The sequence below is a fragment of the Coloeus monedula genome (assembly GCF_965178545.1).
Source record: "Coloeus monedula genome assembly, chromosome: W".
Taxonomy (NCBI): domain Eukaryota; kingdom Metazoa; phylum Chordata; class Aves; order Passeriformes; family Corvidae; genus Coloeus; species Coloeus monedula.
In genome coordinates, this window is record NC_138821.1 from 27717174 (window position 1) to 27736575 (window position 19402).

The following is a 19402-nucleotide window of genomic DNA, read 5'->3' on the forward strand; positions in this document are numbered from 1 at the left end:
GGGAGGGATGACAATGGCATCGAATCAGGGAAGGAGAAGGATGGGTCTGCGGGATGAGGGACACACAAGGGAACCTATCTTGGGAAAGGAAGGGAGGGATCCTCCCCCCAAGACCAATCACTCGACACCCCTGCCAGAACTTTCTAGAAGCTTGGGAGGGGTGCCGGAGCGATTGGCAGGGGTCTGGGAGGAGACAAATAGAGAAAGCAGGGTTATGAACACGAAACCAGGAGGGTATAAACTGGGATGGTACAGTAACACAAAACCCAAAGGGGAGACCCGGACTGAACCAAACAAGACACACTCCCACACTCTTCCTTAAGTTCCTTTTTCAATTTCTGATGGCCTTCTTCAATCAAGCTCCGGACTTGCTCAGCCAAAGTCTTGTTTCCACGGATGAGACATGGGTGCGAAACGGGGCTGTGACGGTGTCCTCATTAATCCTCAGTTTGTTCAGCAAGACACCCACCCTGTCCTCACCTTCCCTCCATTGCAGCGTTGCCAGGTAATGGGAGTATATCTCTGGTCCAAGGCATGCAAACCTCAACCACATCTGTGACGTGCACTGGACGCCATCTGGGCTCTTAGGAAATCTCTCATCTTCTGAGAAAATGATCTCCAGCACAGCCAATTCCCTCAGACACCGGATACCTTGTTCCATTGTGCTCCATTTTCCTTGGTGCACCTGGAGGTCTTCTTTACAAAGGTATCTGTCCCTTACACTTGTTAGCAGTCGCCGCCAGAGGCTGAGAGCTTCTTGGGTTCTCCCGATCCCCTGGTCAATGACCACATCCCGGGACAGAGATGCCAGTTGCCTGGCCTCACTTCCGTCCAGAATGCTGTCATTGGCTGCAGCGTCCCAGATGCGAAGCAGCCAGGTCAGGATAGACTCGTTCGTCTGGCGGGTGAATTCCCTCCGCAGGTCTCGCAGCTCACCCAGGGATAGCGACCGAGTGATGATCTCCGGCTCTGCTTCTTCTGCTGGGTGCAAAGGTCCTGCTGCATCCTCGTCAGTCACAATGCAGACTGATTTGCTTTTTGATTTCTTCTTCTGAACGGGAGCAACTGCAATTGGTTTAGGCTGTTCTGGTTCAGTGATGGTTTGCATGGGGACGCTGACAGTGCTTTTGGTTCCCTTCTCCTCTGTGTCAGTCTGCGTGGACATGGACGCTGTTGTCTTGTGTCTGGGTTCTTTCTCCTCTGTGTCAGTCTGCGTGGACATGGACGCTGTTGTCTTGCATCTGGGTTCTTTCTCCTCGGTGACAGTCTGCGTAGGCATGGTGTTTGTTGCTCTGCTCTTTTTCCCTCCCTCATTATGAGGATGTTGTGCCGTAGCCCTGATTCTAAGCATGGTGTACATGGTGCAGGCTGTACAGAGAAGACAAAGCAGAACTGACAGCAAGTTTATGCCGTCTTTGACATCCAGAGGGAATTCAATATTTTCAAAAACTGCTGTGCCTGGCCTGAAAGGCTGGAAGAAACCACTCTCTACTCCTCCCACCAGGCGCTGAGTGCGATTGTTGAGGAGATCCCAAACATAGGAGCCCAGACTAGGACAGCCAAACAAAACTGAGTATATACTCCGAATGGTATTCATCGCCTCGCAGGTTATTATGCTGTAGACATAATAAACCATTAAAGCAATTCTCATACCATTCCCTGGTTTTAACAGGAGTAATACTACAGGCAGGTAGTTCCCCATGAGAGGAAAAATATAGAGAGCAAGATACAGTACCCACGTAGACAAGCTGAGCACCATGGTGAATAGGTTTCCGTTAACACAAAATTGTAATTCTGACTTTCTCTCAGAGCTGCCCCACACTGGGCGCCAAATTATGTACTAGTTTGAAAACAAACCAGTGGGAGGCACCAAGTCAGAATAACAATTTAATGGGGAAGTTAAAGAAAAGGAAAGAAAAAAAGTAAAAGAAAACACTGGTTCAAACTGACAGAGTCAAGATACAACCTGAGTCCCTGTTAGGCAGGGTGGTGGTAGCAGTCTGGTAGAATGGTGGCTGCAGTCCTCTGAAGCGGTGATCCTGTAGAAAAAAGGGTCTGCTCTTCCTCAGAAGGTCCAGTGGTGGCTGTGTAGCTCCTGTCCTCTGGAAATCCAGTGGAAAGGCGTTGTCTCTGGTGTTCAGCCTCAGCTTATATCCACGCTGGGATGCTTGGTTCCTCCCTCTGGGTGGAGCATCTCACAATATGGTAATGAGTCATGAGGCCAAGTGTTGATTAGGCTCATTAACAGAAGATAGTCCAGAGGGAGTTATCTATGAGTCATGCGGCAGGACAATGATGGGCCATTAACAGCAAGATAGTCTGGGGGGAGGAGGCAAGGAAACACTGCCCCACCTGATTTCAACACCTCATGAGGATGGTGATAGAATACACTGCAACCCAGGACACCTTGAGGTATGCATCAGGTGTCTGCATCCCTTTGCATTACCCACGGATGGGTTTGTCTTTGCTTGGGGCAGACTTAACCCAAACAGTTTCTCCAAGCATACCTCTCATGTGCACCACTGGAACCTTATCCCCGTCTGTGGTTTGTAGGAGTTCAGATTGGGCAGGGCTTGCTCGGCTGGTGGAGCCTTGGGTGTTAACTAACCAGGTGGCTCTTGCTAAATGCATATCCCAGTTTTTGAAAGTCCCCCCACCCAGTGCCTTCAAGGTGGTTTTAAGCAATCCATTACACCGCTCAACCTTCCCAGCTGCTGGTGCATGGTAAGGGATGTGGTACACCCACTCAATGCCATGTTCTCTAGCCCAGGTGTTTATAAGGCCGTTCTTGAAATGAGTCCCATTATAAGACTCGATTCTCTCAGGGGTACCATGCCTCCAAAGGACTTGCTTTTCAAGGCCCAGGATGGTGTTCTGGGCAGTAGCATGAGGCACAGGGTAGGTCTCCAGCCATCCTGTGGTGGCTTCTACCATTCTGAGCACATAGCGTTTGCCTTGGCGGGTTTGAGGCAGTGTGATGTAATCAATCTGCCAGGCCTCCCCATACTTGTATTTGGACCACCGCCCACCATACCACAGGGGCTTCACCCGCTTGGCCTGCTTGATCCCAGCGCATGTCTCACAATCATGGATCACCTGGGAGATACTGTCCATAGTTAGATCCACCCCTCGATCTCGTGTCCACTTACAGGTGGCATCTCTGCCCTGATGGCCTGAGGCATCATGGGCCCATCGAGCTAGGAACAACTCTCCTTTATGTTGCCAATCTAAGTCTATCTGGGACACCTCTATTTTCGCAGCCTGATCTACCTCTTTGTTGTTACGATGTTCTTCATTAGCTCGGCTCTTGGAGACGTGAGCATCTACATGACGGACCTTCACGGATAGCTTCTCTACCCAAGTGGCAATGTCTTTCCACTCCTCAACAGCACAGATTGGTTTTCCTCTGCGCTGCCAGTTTGCCTTATTCCACCTTTCCAGCCAACCCCACAGAGCATTGGCTACCATCCATGAATCAGTGTAGAGGTAGAGCTTTGGCCACTTCTCTCTTTCAGCTATGTCCAGAGCTAATTGAACAGCTTTGAGTTCAGCACATTGGCTTGATCCACCTTCTCCTTCAGTAGTCTGTGACACTTGTCATGTGGGGCTCCATACAGCGGCTTTCCATCTCTGGCTAGCACCTACAATTCAGCAGGAACCATCAGTGAAGAGGGCGTATTGTCTTTCGCTCTCTGGTAGCTCGTTATATGGTGGGGCTTCTTTGGCACACGTCACTTGCTCCTCTTCTTCTTCAGAAGATAACCCAAAAGTCTCACCTTCCGGCCAGTTCGTAATTATTTCCAAAATCCCAGGGCGACTTGGGTTTCCAATTCAGGCGCGCTGCATGATGAGGGCGATCCATTTGCTCCAAGTAGCGTCAGCGGCGTGATGCGTGGAGGGAACCTTTCCTTTGAACATCCACCACAGCACCGGTAGTCGGGGTGCCAGGAGGAGTTCTGCCTCTGTGCCGATTACTTCTGAGGCCGCTTGGACTCCTTCATAAGCTGCCAAGATTTCTTTCTCTGTGGGAGTGTAGTTGGCTTCAGACCCTCTGTAGCTTCGTCTTCAGAATCCCAGTGGTCAGCCATGAGTCTCACCAGGTACCTTCTGCTAGAGGCTCCAGGACAGACCATTGTTCCCGGCTGCGGAGTAGAACACGTTCTTCACCTCTGGTCCTGTCCTGACTGGGCCAAGGGCTACGGCTTGAGCGATTTCTTGCTTGATCTGGGCGAAGGCTTGCTGCTGTTCAGGGCCCCAGTGGAAATCGTTCTTCTTTCGGGTAACCAGGTAGAGAGGGCTCACGATCTGGCTGTACTCGGGAATGTGCATCCTCCAGAAACCTATGGCACCTAGGAAAGCTTGTGTTTCCTTCTTGTTGGTCAGTGGGGACATTGCTGTGATCTTATTGACTACCTCAGTGGGAATCTGATGCCGTCCATCTTGCCACTTTACTCCCAGGAACTGGATCTCTTGGGCAGGTCCCTTGACTTTGCTCTTCTTGATGGCGAAACCAGGTTCCAGGAGAATCTGGATGATTTTTTCTCCTTTCTCAAATACCTCCGATGCTGCGTTCCCCCGCACAATGATGTCATCAATGTACTGCAGATGTTCTGGAGCCTCACCCTCTTCCAGTGCAGCCTGGATCAGTCCATGGCAGATGGTGGGACTGTGCTTCCACCCCTGGGGCAGTCGGTTCCAGGTGTACCGCACACCCCTCCAGGTGAAGGCAAACTGAGGCCTGCACTCTGCTGCCAGAGGAATGGAGAAAAATGCATTGGCAATGTCAATAGTGGCGTACCACTTGGCTGTTTTGGACTCCAGCTCATACTGTAGCTCCAACATGTCCGGTACAGCAGCACTCAATGGTGGAGTCACTTCATTCAAGGCACGATAGTCCACAGTCAATCTCCATTCCCCGTCAGACTTGCGCACAGGCCAGATGGGGCTGTTGAAGGATGAGTGGGTCTTGATGACCATCCCCTGGCTCTCTAGCTCACGGATCATCTTGTGGATGGGGATCAAAGCATCTCAATTTGTCTGATACTGCCAGCGGTGCACTGTCGAGGTGGCAATTGGCACTCGTTGCTCTTCCACTTTCAGGAGCCCAACTGCAGAAGGATTTTCTGATAGTCCAGGCAGGGTGTTCAATTGCCTAATGCCCTCTGCCTCCGCAGCAGCAATCCCAAATGCCCACCTGAGTCCTTTCAGGTCTTTGTAATAGCCATTCTGGAGGAAGTCTATGCCCAGAATACATGGGGCCTCTGGGCCGGTCAAAATCGGATGCTTTTGCCACTCCTTCCCAGTCAGGCTCACCTCAGCTTCCAAAAGGGTCAACTGCTGTGATCCCCCAGTCACCCCAGTGATGGAGACAGGTTCTGCCCCCACATGTCCCAATGGCATTAAAGTACACTGTGCCCCAGTATCAACCAATGCATCATATTTTTGTGGCTCTGATGTGCCAGGCCATTGGATCCACATCATCCAGAAAACCCGGTTCTCCCATGCCTCTTCCTGGCTAGAGGCAGGCCCCCTCTGTCAGAGACTGAAATATTATATTTTATGACTTAAACATTTTCTTAAAGGACTTTTTAAAACTGTATTACAAAAGCTGAAGAGAACACTACCACACCCTGAATGGGGCCCTGACTGAGGCCTGACACTGCTCGCTGATGAAGATAAGATAAAGTAACAACTTGGGGCTGGGGACATTCACAAAGCACAGGCTTAACACCTCCAAGGTGGAGACCACAGCCCCAGGGCTATCAGCTGCCAGGCTCAAACAGACCCTCGCACCAAGGGGTGGAGGGAGGAGAGGCTCTGGGTATCTTGGAAAAGCCTCTGGTCAGAGGTGCAGTGACTGCCCATCCTCCACTGTGCAGAGGATCCCAGCTGAGGGGTCCTCACTGGGAGGGGAAAGCTTATGCACAACAGAAGGGGGTGACATGGCCCATCACAGGGGCCCCCCTCAAAGGGGTCCCCAGACCCTGCACCAGAGATGATGCAACACACCCTCAGTGTTGCAAGGGACAGTGTGTCAAGCTAGCCCCTGCAAGAGAGGCATGTGGGCGTTCCCACCTGGCCCAAAGTGTATATTTGTCCATGGAATTCTGCACTCCTCGGCGTGTGGCGGCGTGTGGTGCGGCAGCGTGCCATGGCGTGTGGCAGCATGCAGCGGCGTGGCCGCAGCGGCAACAGGGGACCCTCACCACCAGCAGACCAGATGGAGGGGAACAACGAGACGTCGTTGGGACCCTCGGATGGGTGATATGCTTCCATCTAACCCGTCACGTCTCCCTGTTCCCCCACCCCCCATGCACACTTCTTTTCTTTCTCTCTTTCTTTTCTCTTCCCTTCTCTTTGCCTCTTTTACTATCAAATAAAATACATCCATTTTTTGCCATCAACATTTAACCTCATTTGGTTTTAATCTCATTTCTGGGGATATTTTGAACCTTCCTGGTTCTTTCCGGTTTATGCTCAGAGACTTAGCTTGCTTTGCTTTCCTGGGTCTAAACCGGATTGCAACACCCTCTAGCCCTGGTTATCATTGTAGAGGGTTGAGTTCGAAACCGGGCGGAAACACCAATTAAATGTAGTGGTTTTGGTTCAAAATATTCATTACTTAGTTATTTTCCTTCTGTGAGATAAGAATTAGGAGAAAAGCAAAGCAGGCACAAACCTTAAACAGTTGCAGTACAATGAAAGAGTTTTATTACTAATAGAATTAAAAGTAAAGAGAAAATAACAAAACAAAATTAAAGCAAATCCCCCCCCCCCCCCCCCCCCCAGCACTTCTCTCCTTTTACCTAGCTCACACAAGGGATAACAGAACATGGGATGTTAGTCAGCGTTCCAGTTCTTGAAAAGTCTCTCTCTTATGCTTAAGGGAAAAAAGGGTTTTTCCTTCAGTTGCACGTGGTTCCCAAACTGCCACCAACAGCAGATCCGCCCGGAAACAAACAATCTGCTGTGTGTAGAACATCTCTCCCATGAAAAAACTCACAGTTCCTTCACACTACAAAACATGGGCCATCACATGGGGTTATTCATCTTTTTAAGGATAAGTTCTTTTGGCCTGCACACAAAGGCTCTTCTTCGCCACAAGTCTCTAGCAGCCTCTTACTGCTTCTATATAGCCTGGCATAGGCATTCTTCACAATCTTCACAGGCACACAAAGATCCTCCATCCCCCCATGTTCTTCAAATGGATTAAAGAGACAAACAGTTTGTGGTATTACAGTTTCTTACCATGGCATGCAAGAAGGTTTCTTTTAAGCTGCGCGCCAGAATCGCGGCACCCCCCTCTTTTCTCCCGTCGCCATGCTCAGCTCCGTCCCACGTGACTCACTTCTCTTTCTCTCTGACTCTGACGCCGCCATGTTGAAGGGTGTTCTTGTTCAGCCTTTACGGTGGGGAAAGCCTCGCTCCCTCTGTGCTGCTGGCTGTGTAGTGTCTTCTTCAGTTCAGCATGAAGTGTGCTGGCTGCAGACAGGAGGCTCTGCCGGCTCCCGTTGACTCCGCCGGCTCCGCATGGAGAGGAGAGGGACCCGCCGGTCCCCAGAAGCCGTGCTAGATGGGTCCAGCTGTGAGCAGTCCATGGCTGGTTTTAGCTGCCTGCGGCTCTGAGGCAGTCCCCACCAGCCACCCAGGGTCCATGCCGCAGCATTGGGAAAGGGGGAAAGGGGCAGTGGCCCCAGCCCGGCCCGGCGGGGCCGGGAGGCTCGGAGCCCCCCCACCTCCCAGCAAGCGAGCTCCGACAAAAAAGGGAAAGTCCCGCCTTTCTGTGCGGTTTAAATATGTAAATTGTGAGAAGCGTAATTGGTCTTAAAGACTGTCCATCAACTCAGGGTCAACCCAATACATCATTCTTTCCCTGGGCGTACATGCTAGAGGTCCCTTCAAGGGGATCCGATATATCATCCTCCCTTCTGTAATACCTGGCAGCTCGGTCACAGGAGGCTGAGGCTACTTTCACCTTAGCGGAACCCCCTTGGTTAGTGCTTCCCTCCATGAGTTCACGCTCTCACACTTTCAGGACTGAAGTGGGTTTCCCATCCCACCTTCTCATGTCTTCCCCATGCTCACACAGAAAAAAATACAGCTCAGCTCGTGGGGTGTACCCTCTCTCTGTAGCTGGAGGACAACGGGCTCTGACTTGGGGGCCTGTGACTTGCACTGGTGCCACACTGATCTTCTCCCTCATCTCCTCCCTCATGTCCTCCCTCATCTCCTCCCTCACCTCCTTCATCTCCTCTTTGAGGTCCTGGACCACAGCAGAGACATGAGCTTTCAGCGGACCATTAACCATACTGTCATAATTCCTGAGCCTGTTGGCGACAGAGCCCACTCTTTCTCGGTTATTGTCAGTATCAATTGTTGCAATGAAGGTGGTGTATTGCTGTGGCCCTAGCCTTGCCAGGTTCCACATCATTTGTCCTGCGCACCTGACCTTATGGGGGTCATTATCATGCTGTCCATCCTTCCCAAAGAGTACCCCTAATACTGCCACCTCTCTTAGCTGCTGGATCCCTTCCTCGAGTGTCTTCCACTGCATTCTATGATGGTACTCCTGCATTCTTTCTTTGTGAATGAACCTTTCTCTCACACTCGTTAAGAGCCGCTCCCAGAGAGAAAGGGGCCCTGGCTCCCTCACAAATATCTGGTCCACACCTGGGTCCTGGGTCAACGATCCCAGATACCTTGCCTCACCACTGTCCAGTTGCACACCTGTGCCCATAAGGTCCCAAAACCGAAGCAGCCAGGTTGTATAAGGCTCATGCCCCCTTCGCACAATGTCTTTTCACATACTACGGAGACTGTCGTACAACAGGGACTCAGTGATGATTTCTGGCTCTGGCTCTGCTGCTGGTTGTGAGGGCCCTGGTTCCCCATCATCATTAACTGGTCGTACTGATTTGGTCTTATACTTCCTCCTTTGCACAGGGGTCACTGCTGCTTGCTGTGATTGTCCTTGTGGTTCAGCTGAAACCTGGACGGTTGTAACATCCGTGGGTTCCACTGCTGCACCATCGAACTCACCCTCTTTGGGGCAGGGAGAGGGTTTTTCACTAGCTGAGGAGGTGTATTCCCTTAGCAATTGGCATATCTCCTGGCACACCTGGCCCATCTGGTGCACCTGGCCCATCTCCTGGCACATCTCCTGCATCCCTTTTGCCAGTACCCCCACCCAGTTCGGGTAGTCCATTTCTGAGGTGGGCTGCTGGGTGGTATCAGGCTGTGGGGCAGGATGTCTAGTGTCTGGGGTCATGTCAGGTTCTGGGGCAGGATCAGGCTCTGGGGTAGGATCTCTAGTCTCTGGGGCTGGTGTCTGGGTAGTTATCCAAGCCAATCTCAACTTATCCCTGAGTGCTAAATAGAGTAGGCCTACCAGCAGCAGATGGTTAGTATCTAGAGGGAATTTAAACCCTTTGAAAATTGGTGGGGTGAGCCTAAAGAACTGGTTGAGGGGTTGGGCAAAAACTTCCCCTGGTGTCATTTCCTCACAGAAGGTACCATTGTTAACATAACCCTAAAAACATGCACTTAGTGTGTGATAGCCCTTTATCCATGTACCCACAATCCGGAGGAAGTTAAAAGCCCATGAATTCCTCACCTTCTCGACCCATAGGGCAAACTGGATAACAGCAATAGTGGCCTTAATCAGAGGACCCGTGTTTAGGTACGGAGCTGCAAAGGGGAAGAATATAGCCACGACCACCTGCCACCCAAACCATGGTAAACTAGACCACATAGTGCTGCCTAACAAGGTTCCTATATCCAGCGCACAAAATTAAGTTATCCAGGAACTGTTATTCCTTTTCCACCCCTTTCTCTTAATGCCCTCAGGCCCCACTGTTGGGTGCCAAGATCTGTCTTGGTTTGAAAGACAGGTGTCTGTTAAGGAAGGCAGGAGCCCCCCTTGGAATGGCAGATGCAACCCCCCTTCCCTCCAAGTTATAATTTTGAAATCAAGGGGCTTTTAGGCAAAGATATGGGAAATAGGAATAACAGTTCTTTACTATTATATATCTGTATGTGTATAAACAGTCAAATAAACAGCAATAACTATGGCAGTAACAGCAATCACAAACCCAGTGCCAGCCTTCTGGGGTGTCAGGTGCTTTCCCCTTGGGTGCAGTTCTGGTCGCAGCCGGCAGGGGTGCTGGCGGCTCCCGGTGAGCAGGGCGGGTGTGATGGTTCCCCTGCAGCTGCAGGGGGTGCTCCAGAGATAGCTCAGGGAGCACGCGGCACCGGTGCCCTGGGATCCCGGTGAGGGATGGAACAAAAAAGCTTCACAAACCCCTGGGCAGCCAATCCCGGTGTCTGGCCGGACCCTCAGGAGCAGCAAGCTGGAACAGCAGGCTGGAATGGCAGGAACGAGCACAAAACCCGGGTGGCAGACGAGATGTATCCAAACGGGGAACCCCCCAGAGGTCTGGGCAGGCAGGATGAGCAGGGCTACAAGGTAGCGAAGACTCAAAGCAACGGCGTGGCAGGGCGGCCACGGCCCAGGTCCCAGGGGGGCAGGGAAGGTGGGCTGGGGATCCTGGGGCTTTTCTCCGCAGAAGGAAAAGCAGCCGACTAAAAACAGCCTCCCTCTCCGGCATTCAGGGACCGACTATCCGCACACCCAGGTGAAACAAAAGAGTAGCCAGATGCACCCCACTCCCCGTGGGTAGCTCTTTGTTTTTCTCAAGTATCCAGAAATTTGTCCCCCTAGCAACACATATGGGGAAAATTCCTTTAACAGAAAAAAACCTAAGAGAACTCCTAAAACCCCAACACTTCCTCAAGTGTCTCCAGCAAATTTAAAATCTTCTGCCTTCTGGCAAGCTGTGGGTGATAAAATTACTGATTTAAAGTGAAAAGGAGACACCTCTGGAGAAAAATATCTCCCCTTAGTTTTGGTATTGCGAGACTTACATAAAATGGACCGGAAAGTAAAAGTAAAGCACAAAAACCCCCCGCAGTTCTTCCTGTATCCCTCCTTCCTCCCCTCCTTCCCCTCTCCCCACATCTCCTACGTTGGAAAAATCGAAAAGAGTAAAAAGCCAAAAGGCACAGGGTTGCTACCTCCTCCCTGACCCTTCTCGGTCTTTTCAACCACCCTGTCGAGATAGCCCTGGCCAGGCTGCCTTGACCCCTTCCCAAACCCCATATCCCTCACCCTCTTCCCCAGTTGCAAGCCCAGAAAACTGTTTTAAATGCTCTTCTCCATTATCCCCCCCAACTCCACATGTCTACATAATGGCGGTGACCACATGGCACAGTCCACCCCTCCCCCCCTTCTTCTTCCCACAGTCCCTTTCGCCCTCCCTCCCCCAACCCTTTCCTATCCCCGCCCCCAGACATGACATCTTCGGGTTCTTCCCATGTGTCGGGTACCGCCCCCTGCGTCGGGAATCCCTGCCCATCCTGTGACCACTCCTCCTTGTCCTCCACTCCCATCCATTTCGGAGGACTTCCTGGTTCCCACGCCCCCCCCTTCTGGTTCCCACGGGGTAGAAACTGGAACCGACGCCATCTTGAAATCGGGTCCGGAAGTCCCCTCAACCCCTTCCTATCCCTTTGCCGCTCCTGTTACCTATGACAGAGCAGGCAATAATCCCACAGGGAAACCTTTTGATCCCTCTGGGCTCAAAGACCTTTGCAAAGCCCAGAAAGAATTTGGGAGAGAGAGTCAGTATTTTAAGAACCTCCTGCGGATAACCCTCAGCACTACAGTGATGGTACTGCAGGACCTCAAAAGCATTTTCTCCTGCTTGCTTTCCCCATCCGAATTCCAAATGTTGGAAGAAGGTTGGAGAAAGCAACTGAGAGAGGTCCTCCTGATTTTACTGCAGGATCCAAACAATGCGGGGGTTTCTATGGATCACCTTACTGGTGAAGGGTTATTAGCCAAGGCACAGAACCAGGCTCAAAATACACCAGAGACGGTCCTGAAGGCTGTAAAGCAAGCGTCAGAGCAAGCATTTTTAATGATGGCCCCTAAATTAGGACCTCAATTGAATTATACAGAGATTCAGCAACTGCAAAATGAGCCATTTATTGATTTTGTGGATAAACTGAGGCTCGTGGTGGAGACACAAGTAGAAGATCCGAAAACAAAGGAACATATTATAACGCAAATTGCAAAAACTAATGCCAATGAAGCTTGTAAAAGAGTGATTTTGGGACTTCCATTCGATCCTCCACCGACCCTAAACCAAATGATTCGTGCTTGCATGACATTAGTGCCAATTAACCAGCCAAATTTAAAATCGGGGGGGGGAATTTAATAGGAACTGCAGCTGCAGCTGAAACTACAGCCTCTCAGGACAAAAGAAATACTAATTGGGTCTGTCACAGGTGTGGCAAACCAGGGCACTTAGCCCGGAACTGCAGAGCCCTGACTCCAATTAATCAGGGTTTCCGAGCTGTCTCCCCAGGGGAAATGGCATCGCCTGCCACCATTGGGTGCAGCCAAAAACTGACAGGACCGTGTGGATTGGCAGGGCCACGCGGGGGAACAAATCAAAATACTGCCACCAGAAAAATTGTTACCACAACCAATGCAACTCAAATGGACGTGGTGACACCCCAGAGAATCGTCGTGAGTTGCAAGAATCTGAGAGACTGTATATTGTTTGTGTTAAAAGATGTTGTACACACACCAGCTGACATTTGTGTTACACCAGAAATTGTTCAAGTGGGACCACAAGGGTTGTTTACTATCAACATCCAGTGTGTTAATCCTCCTTATTTTCTTGCTGCGAACCAGGTTGTGGCCCAAGCTATTCTCATGCCCAGTAGTCCGCCACAGGACTACAACCCCTCTGTCTTCTGGGCTGAGGTAGTTGGGAAGGACAAACCCATGCTTAATTGCAAAGTGTCTTGCCAAGGCTTGGACATCAGCCTGGCAGGAATGATGGACACGGGAGCAGACGTGACAGTCATTTCCGCCCATGATTGGCCATCACACTGGGAGCTGCAGGTGGCAGAAGGTATCATGACGGGTGTGAGGGGATCTATATCTGCCCAGAGAAGCAAGGCAGTTGTCCAAATTGAGGGTCCAGAGGGACAGATAGCATCAGTCCATCCTTTTGTAATTAACTCTGGGTTCACCCTGTGGGGCAGGGATCTTATATCCCAGTGGGGGACTCGAGTCGAAATTCCATCTCAACCCCAAAATTTTTAATAAAGGCTACTGCGGAGCGCCCCATCCAGAAATTAAATTGGATCTCTGACAAACATATCTGGATGGATCAGTGGCCTTTGGAAAAACACAAATTAAAGGCACTCACCGCACTCATGGAGGAGCAATTGAAAAAGGGTAACCTTGAACCCTCAAACAGCCCTTGGAACTCCTCGGTATTTGTAATCAAAACACCAGGGAAAGACAAGTGGCGCCTCCTACACAACTTGCGGAAAATAAATGCAGTCATTGAGGATATGGGACCCCTGCAGCCTGGAATGCCTTCACCCTCTGTGCTCCCTAGGCAGTGGAAGGTAGCAGTCATTGATATTAAGGACTGCTTCTTCCAGATCCCTCTCCACCCAGACGATGCACCCCGGTTTGCCTTCTTGGTACCTTCCATCAACCGAAAGGCTCCCATGCAGTGCTACCAGTGGCGAGTTCTGCCGCAAGGCATGAAGAACTCACCCACCATCTGCCAGTGGTATGTAGCTTGCATTCTGTCCCCCATCAGAAAGTTAGCAGCAAAGGCAATAGTGCTCCACTATACGGACGATGTTTTGGTGTGCGCTCCTAACCAACAATATTTAGACTGGACATTAGGGAAGGTAATCAAGACCTTAGAGGCCAAAGGATTTGAGATCCAGGCTGAAAAGGTCCAGAAAACCTCTCAATTTAAATACCTTGGTGTGGATGCTAAAAGGCAGGAGCAGAGAAAATTTCCAGCTCTGTAGCATTTGTGAAGTTTTTCCTTTCTCATGCTTTAGCTGAGAAACAGGGAAATCCTGCTTTTCACATCATCTCTGTGAGAGCTTTCATTCTCATGAGAACTGGATGGATAACAGTTTTTAAGAATGTAAACTATTTCTACACCTGCTTTTGTTGTCAGAACACTAGAATTGTTTTCAGTCTTGTGAGAATAATATTTGGAAATGGGTGTCTTTCTGCTCAGCCTATCGCATCGGGAGGTGGTGAGTGAATAAGCCAATCATGCAATTTCTTTATTGCGAACTACACTATAAAAGAGGAGAAATTCATTGAATGAGGTCTTAGCTCTGCTTTGGCCATATCTTTTAACCTGGACCTAAGTCGTGATTCGCCGTTTTCTGAGGATAACAGCAACACCTTGGACTGAAAATCCATGAACAGACTGTGGTTCCCCAACAAGTCAAAATTAATGATAATCCCAAGACCTTGCAGGAACTCCATCAGCTCTGCGGGACCATAAATTGGGTGAGGCCACTCCTAGGGCTGACGACAGAAGATCTCGCTCCTCTGTTCAACCTTCTGTGAGGGAAAGATGACCTCACATCACCTAGGCATCTAACAGAGGAGGCGAGATAGTCCATCTGTAAGGTACAGGAAGCGCTGTTGTCCCGGCAGGCACACCGCTGCCCCCCAGGTCTGTCCTTTCAATTTATTCTATATGGGGAAATGCCACACCTTCACGGGCTGATATTTTAATGGGACGAGGTGCAGAGTGATCCCCTGTTAATCATCGAGTGGGTTTTCCTCTTGCACCAGCCTTCCAAAAGTATCACAACGCCACAGGAGCTCATGGCTCAGCTGGTGATAAAAGCTAGATCCCACCTCCGCGCCCTTGCAGGGTGTGACTTTACATGCATCTACTTACCACTGGCAACCAATTCACTTGATAACCTCCTTCAAAACAATGAGCACCTCCAATTGGCCTTGGACAGCTACCCAGGCCAAATTTCTATACACCATCCAAAACACAGACTGTTTATTTCAGTCTTCAAACTGATTCCAAAAGAAATTCAAAGCCAAAAACCATTAAATGCCCTGACAATCTTTTCAGATGGCTCCAGAGGTTCCCACAAATCTGTAATCACTAGGAATGATCCTCGCACTCAGAAGTGGGAGTCTGATGTGCAGGTAGTCGAAGGATCCCCACAAGTGGCAGAACTCTCAGCCGTGGTCAGAGCATTTGAGCGGTTCAGTGAACCATTTAATTTGATAACTGATTCAGCCTATGTTGCAAGTGTAGTTTCCAGGGCAGAGAGAGCCTTACTAAACGAGGTTGCAAACCCAAAAATTCATAACTTGCTTTCGAAATTGATTCAACTGATCTCCCACTGAAAGCAACCATTCTATGTCATGCATGTGAGATCACACACTGACCTGCCAGGATTTATTGCAGAAGGGAACAGGAGAGCAGATGCCCTAGCAATGCCCTTCGAGTTAGCGAATCTGCCTAACAGATTCCAGCAAGCCCAGCTGAGCCATGCAATGTTCCATCAGAATGCTCCCGCTCTCATCTGAATGTTCCACCTCACTCGAGACCAAGCAAAAACTATTGTGGCGACATGCCCCAACTGCCAAAAACATCAGCTTCCATCATTAGGTCAAGGGGTTAACCCCCGAGGCCTAGGCAGTTGTGAGGTATGGCAAACAGATGTCACCCACTTCCCCCAGTTTGGCCGCCAGAAATATATTCATGTTTCTGTGGATACCTTTTCTGGTGCAACCTTTGCCTCAGCTCACCGTGGGGAGAGGGCCAAAGATGTCATCAACCACCTGGTACAGGCCTTTGCTGTGTTGGGGACACCAAATAAATTAAAAACTGACAATGGCCCTGCGTACACCTCTTCAGAGTTGAACAGATTCATGAGTGAGTGGGGTGTGGATCCCATCACTGGCATCCCTCACTCGCCCACAGGCCAAGCCATTGTGGAGAGGAAACATCAAACACTAAAAAGACTGTTAGAACAACAAAAAGGCAGCAATGAGATCGCTGCCCCCATCATAAGACTTTCCAAAGCGTTGTTCACTTTGAACGTTTTAAACTGCTCCTATGAGGAACCCAACCCTCCCATCCTGAGACACTTCACAAACTCTGCTAAACATAAACTGACTGAGAGACCTGAGGTCCTAATAAAAGACCCTGATACTTTACAAATATGTGGCCCGTACCCCCTACTCACCTGGGGTAGAGGCTATGGGTGTGTTTCCACCCCAGAAGGTCCAAAATGAATCCCTTGGAAGTGGATCAAACCCTTTTTGAGACCACCTACAGATGCCAAACAGAGGAAAGAAGCTGCCACAGCCTGGAAAAGAAGAAAAACCAAATCACTTAAGAAAAAGACTCTTCCTCCAGGCCTGAAAAACAAACCCTTCCCTTCCCAGTCTCCTTAAAATATGTCTCTCTTCCCAAAATAACCCCTCATTTTTTTTTGAAAGAGGGGGAGCCCTAGGGAGCCATTGTTATTTAAGTTAATTGTATTTGTGTTAATTATATTTGTGTTATACTTTTCCTAAAGCTACCATGCTTGACTGCGTGATGACCTCCTACCTGCTGCTGTCCCACCTGCTGCTGCAGCTCCTCCTGTGCACCGGGAGCTCCAGCAGCTGGATTCCCTCCATTATCAAAGACACTGTATGGCTTTTGTTTATGGTGTTGTTAATTTTACTTGCCCTTCTCATTTTTAAGCATTTGGTTTTTAAATCCCTTAAGTCTTCTCCCTCATTTCAATATAATAAAAAGGGAGGAGATGTTGCTATGACCCAGCCCACTGTGGGGCTGGGGCAGCGAGATGCCAATCGACCCCGGACCGTCCCATGGATCGAGTTTCCCCAAGACACAGACTCAGAGGATGGGTCAAGGGGTGGCTCAGAAGCTTAAGACACATCCCCCCGGGGCTGTGCCCAGGTCCAAGCTGCCTCCCCCTGTTCGGGAAAATTCTCGGTTACTCGGTTGTTCACTGGTTCTTTGTTATAACTCCTGCCTCTCAGTTTCCCCCATTGGTTCTTGTTGAATTGTATCCTCCTCCTGGCTTGTAACTCATTGGTTGTTTTCCCCTGTCCCCGCGGTTTTCAAACCCCCTATAAAACTGAGGGAAAAGCCTCTCGGCGAGATCCCAGATTAAGATCATTGCCATGTTCTGGTTGCTAAACTTCTGACAATAAACCTGTTGGAAGCCAGACCAGAACCACCTCTCTCTTCCTTTATCTCCGAACTAACGTGAGCCTATATCATCGGCTCCTGCCGTGTCTCCTCTGCAAAAAGCCAGTGAGCTCGCCCAGCCAGCACCTATCCTGATGCTGAGGTCGCTTCTGCGACTCACAGAAGTAACGCAGCTGGACTCTCTCTGATTGAGGGCACGCCAAAGCTCGTGCCATGAGCTCAGAACTGCGTTAGTTCCCCAAGGATTGGTACTGGGCCCAGTATTGTTTAACTTTTTCATCAATGACCTGGATTAAAGGGTAGATGCATCCTCAGCAAGTTTGCTGATGACACAAAGCTGGAAGGAGTGGCTATTATCCCAGTGTGCTGAGTTTGACTAGGGTAAAACTAATTTTCTTCCCAGTGGCTGGTATGGGACTGTGTTTTGGATTTGTACTGAACACAGTGTTGATAATACAGGGATGCTTTTGTTATTGCTGGGCAAGCCTTACACAGAGACAAGGCCTTTTCTGCTTTTCATACTGCCAGGCTGGCAAGGAGGCTGGGGGTGCATGGGAGGTTGGGAGGAGAAACAGCTGGGACAGGTGACCCCAACTGACTAAAGGGATATTCCAGATAATATGACATATAAAGGGGGAAAGAAGGAGGAAGTGGGGGGACATTTGGAGTGATGGCATTTCTCTTCCCAAGTAACCATTTCACGTGATGGGGCCTTGCTCTCTTGGAGGTGGCTGAACACCTGCCTGCTCGTGGGGAGCAGGGAATTTATTCCTTGTTTTGTTTTGCTTGTATGTGTGGCTTTTGCTTTCCCTATTAAACTGTCTTTATCTCAACCCATGAGTTTTCCTGTTGGTGGGGGAATGACACAGTGGCTGTGTGGGGTTTGGTTGCTGGCTGGGGTTAAACCACGACACTTAGAGTGCTGTGCAGCCCTTCAGAAGGATCTTGACAGGCTGGAGGGGTGGGCAGAGCAGAACCATTTGAAATTCAATGAAAGTTCAGGGTCTTGCACTTGGGGAGGAATAACCCCAGCACAGGCTGGGGGCCAACTTGCTGGAAAGCAGCTCTGCAGAGAAGGACCTTGGAGTCCTGGTGGACAAGCTGTCCATGAGCCAGCAGTGTGCCCTTGTGGACAAGAAGGCCAATGGGATCCTGGGGTGCATTGGGAAAAGCACTGCCAGCAGGTCAGGGAGGTGAGAGTGCCCCTCTACTCAGCCCTGTGAGGCACATCTGGAGTTGTGTGTCCAGTTCTGGGCTCCTCAGTATGAGAGAGATATGGAGCTCCTGGAGCAGGTGCAGCAGAGGGCTATGAAAATGATTAATGGACTGAAGCACCTCATTTATGACGAAAGGCTGAGGGAGTTGGGCCTTTTTAGCCTGGAGAAAACTGAGAGGGGATCTTATATACATTGATAAGTATTGAAATAAGGTGTCAAGAGGCTGGAGCCAGGCTCTTCTTGGTTGTGCCAAGCAATGGGATGAGAAGCAATAGGCATAAACTGGAACACAGGAAGAAGAACTTCTTCACTGTGAGGGTGACAGCACTGGAACAGGTTGCCCAAAGAGGTTGTGGAGTCTCCTCTGGAGATATTCAAAAGTGTTGGGGTTTTAGTTTCGTCTTAGTTTTTTTCCTGTTAAAGGAATTTTTTCCCATATGCACGTTGCTAGGGGACAAATGGTTGTACTTAAGAAAGACAAAAGAGGGGGGTGGAGAGGGCCTGGCTACTCCTTTGTTTTCACCTGGGTGTGGGGTCAGTTCGCTCTCAGTGTTGGGAGAGAGAAGCTGCAGAGAAAGGAGCTGCTGTTTCTTCTTCTTCGGCCGTTTTTTTTTCTTTTCTGCTGGAAACAACGCCGGAATCCCAAAGCTGTTTTTTCCCTGCCCCTGTGCTGCTTCGAGCTTTCGCTATGCTGTAGCCGTGCTTGCCTTGCCTGCCCGATCTCCGGGGGGGGGTTCCCCGTTTTGGTACATCTCATCTGTCCTCTGGGATCTGTGCTCGTCCCTGCCGCTCCAGCGTGCCGCTCCAGCCTGCTGTTGCCGAGAGTCCGGCCGGACACCGAAGCCAGCCGTGTGGGGTTTGTGAAGCCTTTGTTCCATCCTTCCCCGGGGTCCCGGGCCACCGGTGCCATGTGCTCCCCGAGCTCGCTCCGGAGCGCCCCCTGCAGCCGCGGGGAAACCATCGCACCTGCCCTGCTCACCGGGAGCCACCAGCGATCCCTGCCGGCTGCGAGCGGAACTGCACCCGAGGGGAAAGGGCCTGGCAGCCGAGAAAGCTGGGACTGGGTTTGTGTTTGCTGTTACTGCC